The sequence below is a fragment of the Bison bison genome, unplaced genomic scaffold (assembly GCF_000754665.1).
Source record: "Bison bison bison isolate TAMUID 2011002044 unplaced genomic scaffold, Bison_UMD1.0 scf7180017864473, whole genome shotgun sequence".
In the NCBI taxonomy this organism is placed as follows: domain Eukaryota; kingdom Metazoa; phylum Chordata; class Mammalia; order Artiodactyla; family Bovidae; genus Bison; species Bison bison.
The window spans coordinates 12918515-12928674 of NW_011495034.1; positions in this window are offsets into that span (position 1 = coordinate 12918515).

Genomic DNA, 10160 nt, shown 5'->3' on the forward strand with positions numbered 1-10160 from the left:
AATTTCATGGCTGCAGTCACCATCTGCAGTGATTTTGGAGCCCAAGAAAATAAAACCTGTCACTGTTTCCATCGTTTCCCCATCTATTTGCCATAAAGTGATGGGACCAGATGCTGTGATCTTAGTTTTCTGAATGTTGAGTTTTAAACCAACTTTCCTCTTTCACTTTCATCAAGAGGCTCTTTAGTTCTTCACTTTCTGCCATAAGGGTGGTGTCATCTACATACCTGAGGTTCTTGATATTTCTCCCAGCAATCTTGATTCCAGCTTGTGCTTCATGCAGCCCAGCATTTCACATGATGTACTCTGCATATATGTTAAATAAGCAGGGTGACAATATACAATGTTGACGTATTCCTTTCCCAATTTCTATATCATGTGGTTAGAGTATCTCTAGCTTTCAAAGTGGCTGTACCATACTGCATTCCCATCATTTAAGATTGAGAGTTGCTGTTGCTCCACATTCTTTTTCTCTTTTTGGAGTATAGTGGATTAATAATGTTGTGTCAGTATCTGAAGTACAGCAATGTGATTCAGTTAGACACATATATATTCTGTTTCATATTCTTCTTTTGGTTTATTGTAGGATGAATATGGTTCCCTGTGCTATTACAGTAGGACCTTGCTGCTTATTTATTTTATATATAGTAGTTTGCATCTGCTAATCCCAAGCTCCTAATTTATTCTTCCTCAACCCTGCTTCCCCTTTAGTGAGCATAAGTTTGTTTTCCGTATCTGTGAGTCCATTTCTGTTTCATAAATTAGTTCATTTGTGTCCTATTTTAGATTCCACATATAAGTGATTATATGGTATTTGTCTTTCTCTTTCTGACTTATTTATTTAGTATGAAAATCTCTTTAAAAAAAAGAAAATATCTAGGTCCATCTGTGTTGCTGCAAATGGCATTATTTTATTCTTTTTATGGCTGGGTAGTATTCCATTGTGTTTATATGACAATTATTTCTTTCATGGTTGGATCATAGTGTTGTTCACTATCTAAAAAGTCATTGGCATAAACAAGGTTCACTGTTTGGATATTCATATTTGGATATATTTTTATATCAAAAAATTGACTTCCAGGGATTTTTACTGGGATTGCACTGAATCTATAGATCAAGTTATGAAGAACATCTTAACAATATTGAGTCTTGCTGTACAAAAATCAGAGATATTACTTTGCCAACAAAGGTTTGTAGAGTCAAAGCTATGGTTTTTCCAATAGTCATGTATGGATGTGAGACTTGGACCATAAGGAGGGCTGAGCACTAAAGAACTGATGCTTTTGAACTGTGGTGTTGGAGAAGACTCTTGAGAGTCTCTTGGACTGCAAGGAGATCCAACTAGTCCATCCTAAAGGAGATCAGTCCTGAATATTCATTGGAAGGACTGATGCTGAAGCTGATACTTTGGCCACCTGGTGCGAAGAGCTGACTCATTGGAAAAGACCCTGATGTTGGGAAAGATTGAAGGCAGCAGGAGAAGGAGATGACAGAGGACAAGATGTCGAATGGCATCACGGACTCAATGGATGACTTTGAGCAAGCTCGAGGAGATAGTGGAAGACGGGGAAGCCTGGTGCGTTGCAGTCCATGGGGTCACAAAGAGTTGGACATGATTGAGTGACTGAACACCAACAACAATACATGGACATGGAATATATTTCCCCATTTATTTAGTTCCTCTATTTCTTTCAACAGTGTTTTGTAGTTTCTCTCATAGAGATCTCATATGTACTTTGTTAGATTTATGCCTGAGTATTTCATTTTGGGAGTACTAGAGTGGGCAAGAGTTGGGTAAGTCATCCCTCAATATCCACGGGAGTTTGGTTCCAAGACCACCGATAGATACCAAAATCCTCAGATGCTCAATCCCTTATATGGAATGGCATGGTATAACCTAAGCAATTCTCCCTTACACTTTCTCATGTCTAGATTATTTCTACTACCTAATACAAAGTTCAGTTCAGTAGAGTCACTCAGTCATGTCCAACTCTTTGCAACCCCATGAATCACATTATGCCAGGCCTCCCTGTCCATCACCAACTTTCGGAGTTTACCCAAACTCATGTCCATTGAGTTGGTGATGCCATCCAGCCATCTCATCCTCTGTCGTCCCCTTCTCCTCCTGCCCCCAATCCCTCCCAGCCTCGAAGTCTTTTCCAATGAGTCAACTTTTCGCATGAGGTGGCCAAAGTATTGGAGTTTCGGCTTCAGCATCAGTCCTCCCAAAGAACAGCCAGGCTTCAGTCCTTCAGAAGGCTTCAGTCCTTCCAAAGAACAGCCAGGACTGATCTCCTTTAGGATGGACTGGTTGGATCTCCTTGCAGTCCATGGGACTCTCAAGAGTCTTCTCCAACACCACAGTTCAAAAGCATTAATTTTTTGGCGCTCAGCTTTCTTCACAGTCCAACTCTCACATCCATACATGACCACTGGAAAAACCATAGCCTTGACTAGATAGACCTTTGTTGGCAAAGTAATGTCTCTGCTTTTGAGTATGCTATCTAGCTTGGTCATAACTTTCCTTCCAAGGGGTAAGCGTCTTTTAATTTCATGGCTGCAATCACCATCTGCAGTGATTTGGGAGCCCAGAAAAATAAAGTCTGACACTGTTTCCACTGTTTCCCCATCTATTTCCCATGAAGTGATGGGGCCAGATGCCTTGATCTTTGTTTTCTGAATGTTGAGCTTTAAGCCAACTTTTTCACTCTCCTCTTTCACTTTCATCAAGAGGCTTTTTAAGTCCTCTTCACTTTCTGCCATAACGGTGGTGTCATCTGCATATCTAAGGTTATTGATATTTCTCCTGGCAATCTTGAATCCAGCTTGTGCTTCTTCCAGTCCAGCGTTTCTCATGATGTACTCTGCATATAAGTTAAATAAGCAGGGTAACAGTATGCAGCCTTGACATATTCCTTTTCCTATTTGCAACCAGTCTGTTGTTCCATGTCCAGTTCTAACTATTGCTTTCTGACCTGCATACAGGTTTCTCAAGAGGCAGGTCAGGTGGTCTGGTATTCATATCTCTTGAAGAATTTTCCACAGTTTATTGTGATCCACACAGTCAAAGGCTTCGGCATAGTCAGTAAAGCAGAAATAGATGTCTTTCTGGAGCTTTTTTGCTTTTTCCATGATCCAGCGGATGTTGGCAATTTGATCTCTGGTTCCTCTGCCTTTTCTAAAACCAGCTTGAACAACTGGAAGTTCATGGTTCACGCATTGCTGAAGCCTGGCTTGGAGAATTTTGAGCATTACTTTACTAGCATGTGAGATGAGTGCAATTGTGCGGTAGTTTGAGCATTCTTTGGCATTGCCTTTCTTTGGGATTGGAATGAAAACTGACCTTTTCCAGTCCTGTGGCCACTGCTGAGTTTTCCAAACTTGCTGACATATTGAGTGCAGCACTTTCACAGCATCATCTTTCAGGATTTGGAATAGCTCAACTGGAATTCCATCACCTCCACTAGTTTTGTTCGTAGTGATGCTTTCTAAGGCCCACTTGACTTCACATTCCAGGGTGTCTGGCTCTAGGTCACTGATTACACCATTGTGATTATCTGGGTTGTGAAGATCTTTTTTGTACAGTTCTTCTGTGTATTCTTGCCATCTCTTCTTAATATCTTCTGCTTCTGTTAGGTCCATACCATTGCTGTCCTTTATTGAGTCCATCTTTGCATGAAATGTTCACTTGGTATCTCTAATTTTCTTGAAGAGATCTCTAGTCTTTCCCATTCTGTTGTTTTCCTCTATTTCTTTGCACTGATTGCTGAGGAAGGCTTTCTTATCTCTCTTTGCTATTCTTTGGAACTCTGCATTCAGATGCTTATATCTTTCCTTTTGTCCTTTGCTTTTTATGTTTCTTCTTTTCACAGCTATTTGTAAGGCCTCCCCAGACAGCCATTTTGCTTTTTTGCATTTCTTTTCCATGGGGATGGTCTTGATCCTTGTCTCCTGTACAATGTCACGAACCTCCGTCCATAGTTCATCAGGCACCCTATCAGATATAGTCCCTTAAATCTATTTCTCACTTCCACTGTATAATCAGAAGGGATTTTATTTAGGTCATACTTGAATGGTCTAGTGGTTTTCCCTACTTTCTTCAATTTATGTCTGAATTTGGCAATAAGGAGTTCATGGTCTGAGCCACAGTCAGCTCCTGGTCCTTTTTTGCTAACTGTATAGAGATTCTCCATCTTTGGCTGCAAAGAATATAATCAATCTGATTTTGGTGTTGACTATCTGGTGATGTCCATATGTAGAGTCTTCTCTTGTGTTGTTGGAAGAGGGTGTTTGCTATGATCAGTGCATTCTCTTTGCCCTGCTTCATTCCATACCCCAAGGCCAAATTTGCCTGTTACTCCAGGTGTTTCTTGACTTCCTACTTTTGCATTCCAGTCCCCTATAATGAAAAGGACATCTTTTTGGGGTGTTAGTTCTAAAAGGTCTTGTAGGTCTTCATAGAACAATTCAACTTCAGCTTCTTCAGCGTTATTGGTTGGGGCATAGACTTGGATTACTGTGATTTTGAATGATTTGCCTTGGAAACGAATCATTTTGTTGTTTTTGAGATTGCATTCAAGTACTGCATTTCAGACTCTTTTGTTGACTATGATGGCTACTCCATTTCTTCTAAGGGATTCCTGCCCACAGTAGTAGATATAATGGTCATCTGAGTAACTTCACCCATTCCAGTCCATTTTAGTTCCCTGATTCCTAGAATGTCAATGTTCACTCTTGTCATCTCCTGTTTGACCACTTCCAATTTGCCTTGATTCATGGACCTAACATTCCAGGTTCCTATGCAATATTGCTCCTTACAGCATCGGACCTTGCTTCTATCACCAGTCACATCCACAACTGGGTATTGTTTTTGCTTTGGCTCCATCCCTTCATTCTTTCTGGAGTTATTTCTCCACTGATCTCCAGTAGCATATTGTGTTATGTAAATAGTTGTGAATACAATTTAAATGCCATGTAAATAGTTGCTGGAGTGCAGCAAAGGATCAAGTTTTGCTTCTGGAATTTTCTGAATTAAAAAAAATTTTTTTTTCAATCTGCAGTTGGTTAAATTCATGGATGTGGGATTGGTAAATACAGAGGGCCAACTGTATTTCCCTTCCCCCATGTGAAAGGCTGGAGTGGGCTGGAGTTGAGTATTTCTCTTCCCCCAGGTCAGTTAGGTTCTGATAAAACCCCAACAGTTTAGGCTCTGGCAAAATAGCCTGTTGAGAGCAGGTCTTGTTAGGAGTAGAATTTCTGGCACATTTCAAAATCGTCTTTTCCCCCTCCTCTTGCCAGAATTAAGAGGGACTCTTCCTCTAGTATTCAGTTGTGATCCTGGTAGAGTTCCTGAAGGTAAAACTCACAAAAAGAGGGGCCTCCGCATATCTGGACTTCCCCCCCAGAGTTTTTAATTCTTAGACTTGTCCACTCTGAGCCTCCAGCAATTCATCAGTCACAGGTCAGGTGTTCCTACCAAAGCCCTGGCTCCTGCGGAGGCGTCGGCTCCAATAAATTGTAATTCCCTGTTTTCTGCTGTCTGTCTCTTCAATTTGGGGGCAGCAGTTTGCCCTGTGACCTCACTGTTCTTGTGGCTCTAAGAAGAGCTGTTGATTTGTTCAGTTTGTTTAGCTTGTCACTTGCTGTTACAACTTCCACATCCTTGTATGCTGAACTGTGAACTGGAAGTCTACCACCGTGTGTTTTGTGGTTGTTTTATTGGAAGGTAGCCATGTCCACTCGTTTATGAGTCGTCTCTGGCAGAGTTGAGTAGTTGCAACAGAGAGCATATGGACCACAACATCTAAAATTTATACTGTCTGGTCATTTACATGAAAGGTTGGCCAACACCTGAGTTAAATTATAAACTCTCTTCAGTAAAAGGAGCTTTATTCTGATTGGTTTACAGAGGCTAAGAAGTACTTACATAAATCTAATATTACTAGAATTTCCAGAACATAAAGAAAGTGAACTATGTACTAGCTTTTGAAGGGAAAAAAAATCACTTTCTCACAGAAACTGCTAAATCATAATCATTTTTATACAGGAATCCAAAATCCTTGGGGAAATTATCCTTGTTTGACAGTTTGGAATTTTTTTTTTTTTAATCTGTAAATTTATTCCCTGGATTTGTCTTCTCATAAAGAGTCTAGTTAATCTGAACTTCCTGAACTTTTCATATGATGTTATTGATTAGATAAGTTTACCACCACATAATGTGGAAATCAGGAAAAATGTAAACTTGTATGTTCAACAATTTAGAACTCTAGTCATCTCTCACTATCCATGGGGGATTGGTTCCAGAACCTACCATGGAAACCAAAATTTGACAGTGCTCAAGTTCCATAGTTGGCCTTCCATTTCCATAGTTCCACATCTGTGGATTGAACCAACTACCAATCGTGTAGTACTGTATATATTTGTTGAAAAAAATCCACATAAAAGTAGACCCACACAGTTCAAAAAAAATCTATATAAAAGTAGACCCACACAGTTCAAACCCATGTTGTTCAAGGGTCAGCTGGATATAAATTCTGATGAACTTACTATGGCAATATTTAGTGTGTCATTTTAAATAAAATTTCTAAGACTCTTAGTTAACTTTAGCAGTTGGAAATAATATTAAATAGGGTTAAGTGATGAATCCATTTGAGTTCCATAGATAATTTCTAAGTAATGTAGAATACTGAAATATAGGTCAGTATATTTCATAGTAATATATCTATAACATAGAAATAGATCAGATCGTATATATACACACTATATATATGTGCATATATACAATATATTTGGAGAAGGAAACAGCAACCCATTCCAGTATTCGTGCCTGGAAAATCCCATGGACAGAGGAGTCTGGCAGGCTACCGTCCATGGGGTCACAAGAGATGGACATGACTTAGGACTAAACCACCATCACCATACAATATATTACATGTAAACACACTAAAATATATCTTAGTGTATGTATATGTATATATATCAATACATATATGTGTACACTTTATATATTAAAGATTGACTAATTTGACTATCTAAAGGTTAAAATTTTCTGTAAGGTAAAAGATACCATAAACCAAGCTGAAAGAAAAATGATGGTCTGGGAGAAAATATTAGTAATATAGCTGAAAAAATAGAATATTTCTGCTATACAAAGAAACCCAACACATTGATTTTTAGGAAAAAAACAAAGAACTGAATGTTAAAAAATGAGTCAAATATATGAACAGGTAATAAACGAGGAAATGCAAAGGCAAACAAATATATAAAAAACATGCTCAACCTCACTAATACGAGAGTGGAAATCAAAACAATAAGGTACATTTTTTTTTTTACCAGTCAGACTGGCCACATGTAAAGACTGAGGATAAATGCTGATCAGAAATAAGTATCTATAAACATTGCTGATAAGCTTATATGCCATTCAAAGGAAGTAATCTTTGTAAATAATCTGTTGGTGTTAATTTTAAGTAAAAATACACATAGCCTATCTTCCACTCAAAAGTCTGTGCCTCCCACCCCATCCCTGTATTGCCCCTTCCTCTCCCCACTGATAACCACTAGTTTGTTCTCTGTATCCATGAGTCTGCTTCTTTTTTGTTATATCCACTGATTTGTTGTATTTTTTAGATTTTATATATAAGTGATATCCTACAGGACTTATCTTTCTCTGGTTTATTTCACTATAATGCCCTCCAAATCCACCCATGTTTCCACAAGTGGCCAAATTCTATGCTTTTTTTAGTGACTGAGTGGTAAGATAGGCTCAAGGATGTATTGTATACCTCAGGAAATACAGCTAATATCTTGTAACGACTGTAAATGGAAAGTAACCTTTACGTTAAAAAACACATAGCCTGTAACACAGGGATCTTATTTTGGATTCCATTACATTTCCAAGTGCATAATTACTGTGAACTACTCTTCATATGGGCTTCCCAGGTGGTGTTAGTGGTGAAGAACCTGCCTGCCAGTGCAGGAAACCTAAGAGACACACTTTCCATCCCTGAGTCAGGAAGATCCCCTGCAGGAAGCCATGGCAACCCACTCCAGTAGTCTTGCGTGGAGAATCCCATGGACATGGGAGCCTGGCAGGCTACAGTCCATAGAGTCACAAAGAGTCGGACATGACTTAGCATGCCCTCTTCATATAATACATGTACTATATTTTGACTATTCAGATAGTATTATTTTCAGTGGCATTTGTTATTTCTAAAAAAGGGGGGGGAAAGAGATTGATAAGTCCTAAAGCAGAAATGAATACTGTAAGCCTGAATAACAGTGATCCAACACTAGGTCAGGGAGCCTGGGAGGATATGTGTTGTGGGGAGAGGGGAGGGGAGAAGGTGGGAATATATTAAGTATTTTCCAGGAACTAAAACAGATTTGGATAAGAACACTCTTAAGGCAATTGTCACTTACTATTTTGAACATTGAATAACATCTATTAAATTAAATCCTCTATATTAGGTTCCTTAAAAAAGTGTTTTGTGAAAGCTTACAGAGAATATTAGAAACAGTATTTTGCCTTAGAGAGAAAAAAGATAAGGAGATCCATCATACCAGGTTTTTTCTGTCAAAACCAGATACCATCCAGAATATAGGCAATCCTAGTGCTCAGAGATAGGGCTAGTAATATGCCTCAATCAGAGTGTTAAGATAAGCCATTATTATTACTGGAATGACATCAGTTCCACATAAAACTGTGCTGGACAGTTTAACCATCTCGTAAGATTTCAGACTGATAATCTGGCAAACATCCAATTTTTAGCATTCACTACACAATTACTGATGGGAAAACATCAAATTTCTGGCTGACTTGTAAAGAAAGTAGTTATTTCATTTGGGTACATACATCCTCTGGATCATTGAAAAAGCAGAGATTTCCAGAAAAACATCTACTTCTACTTTATTGACTACATCAACACCTTTGACTGTGTGGATCACAACAAACTGTGGAAAATTCTTCAAGAGATGGGAATACCACACCACCTGACCTGCCTCCTGAGAAATCTGTATGCAGGTCAAAAAACAACAGTTAAAACTGGACATGGAACAACAAACTGGTTCCAAATCAGGAAAGGAGTATGTCAAGGCTGTATAGTGTCACCCTGCTTATTTAACTTCTATGCAGAGAGTACAAGGAGAAGGCAATGGCACCCCACTCCAGTACTCTTTCCTGGAAAATCCCATGGATGGAGAAGCCTGTGGGCTCCAGTCCATGGGGTCACTGTAGGACATGACTGAGCAACTTCACTTTCACTTTTCCCTTTCATGCACTGGAGAAGGAAATGGCAACCCACTCCAGTGTTCTTGCCTGGAGAATCCCAGGGATGGGGGAGCCTGGTGGGCTGCCGTCTCTGGGGTCGCACAGAGTCAGACACGACTGAAGCGACTTGGCAGCAGAGAGTATGTCATACAAAATGCCAGGCAGGATGAAGCACAAGCTGGAATCAAGATTGCAAGGAGAAATATCAATAACCTCAGATATGCAGATGACATCACCCTTATGGCAGAAAGTGAAGAAGAACTAAAGAGCCTCTTGATGAAAGTGAAAGAGGAGAGTGAATAAGTTGGCTTAAAACTCAGTATTCAGAAAACTGGCACCTGGCATCATGGCATCTGGCATCTGGTCCCATCACTTCATGGCAAATAGAAACACTGGAAACAGTGACAGACTTTATTTTGTGGGCTCCAAAATCACTGCAGATGGTGACTGCAGCCATGAAATTAAAAGACGTTTGCTCCTTGAAAAAAAAGTTATGACTAACCTAGATCAGATCAGTCGCTCAGTCGTGTCCGACTCTTTGCGACCCCATGAATCGCAGCACGCCAGGCCTCCCTGTCCATCACCAACTCCCGGAGTTCACTCAGACTCACATCCATCAAGTCAGTGATGCCATCCAGCCATCTCATCCTCTGTCGTCCCCTTCATCTCCTGCCCCCAATCCCTCCCAGCATCAGAGTCTTTTCCAATGAGTCAACTCTTCGCATGAGGTGGCCAAAGTACTGGAGTTTCAGCTTTAGCATCATTCCTTCCAAAGAAATCCCAGGGCTGATCTCCTTCAGAATGGACTGGCTGGATCTCCTTGCAGTCCATGGGACTCTCAAGACTCTTCTCCAACACCACAGTTCAAAAGCATCAATTCTTCAGCGCTCAGCCT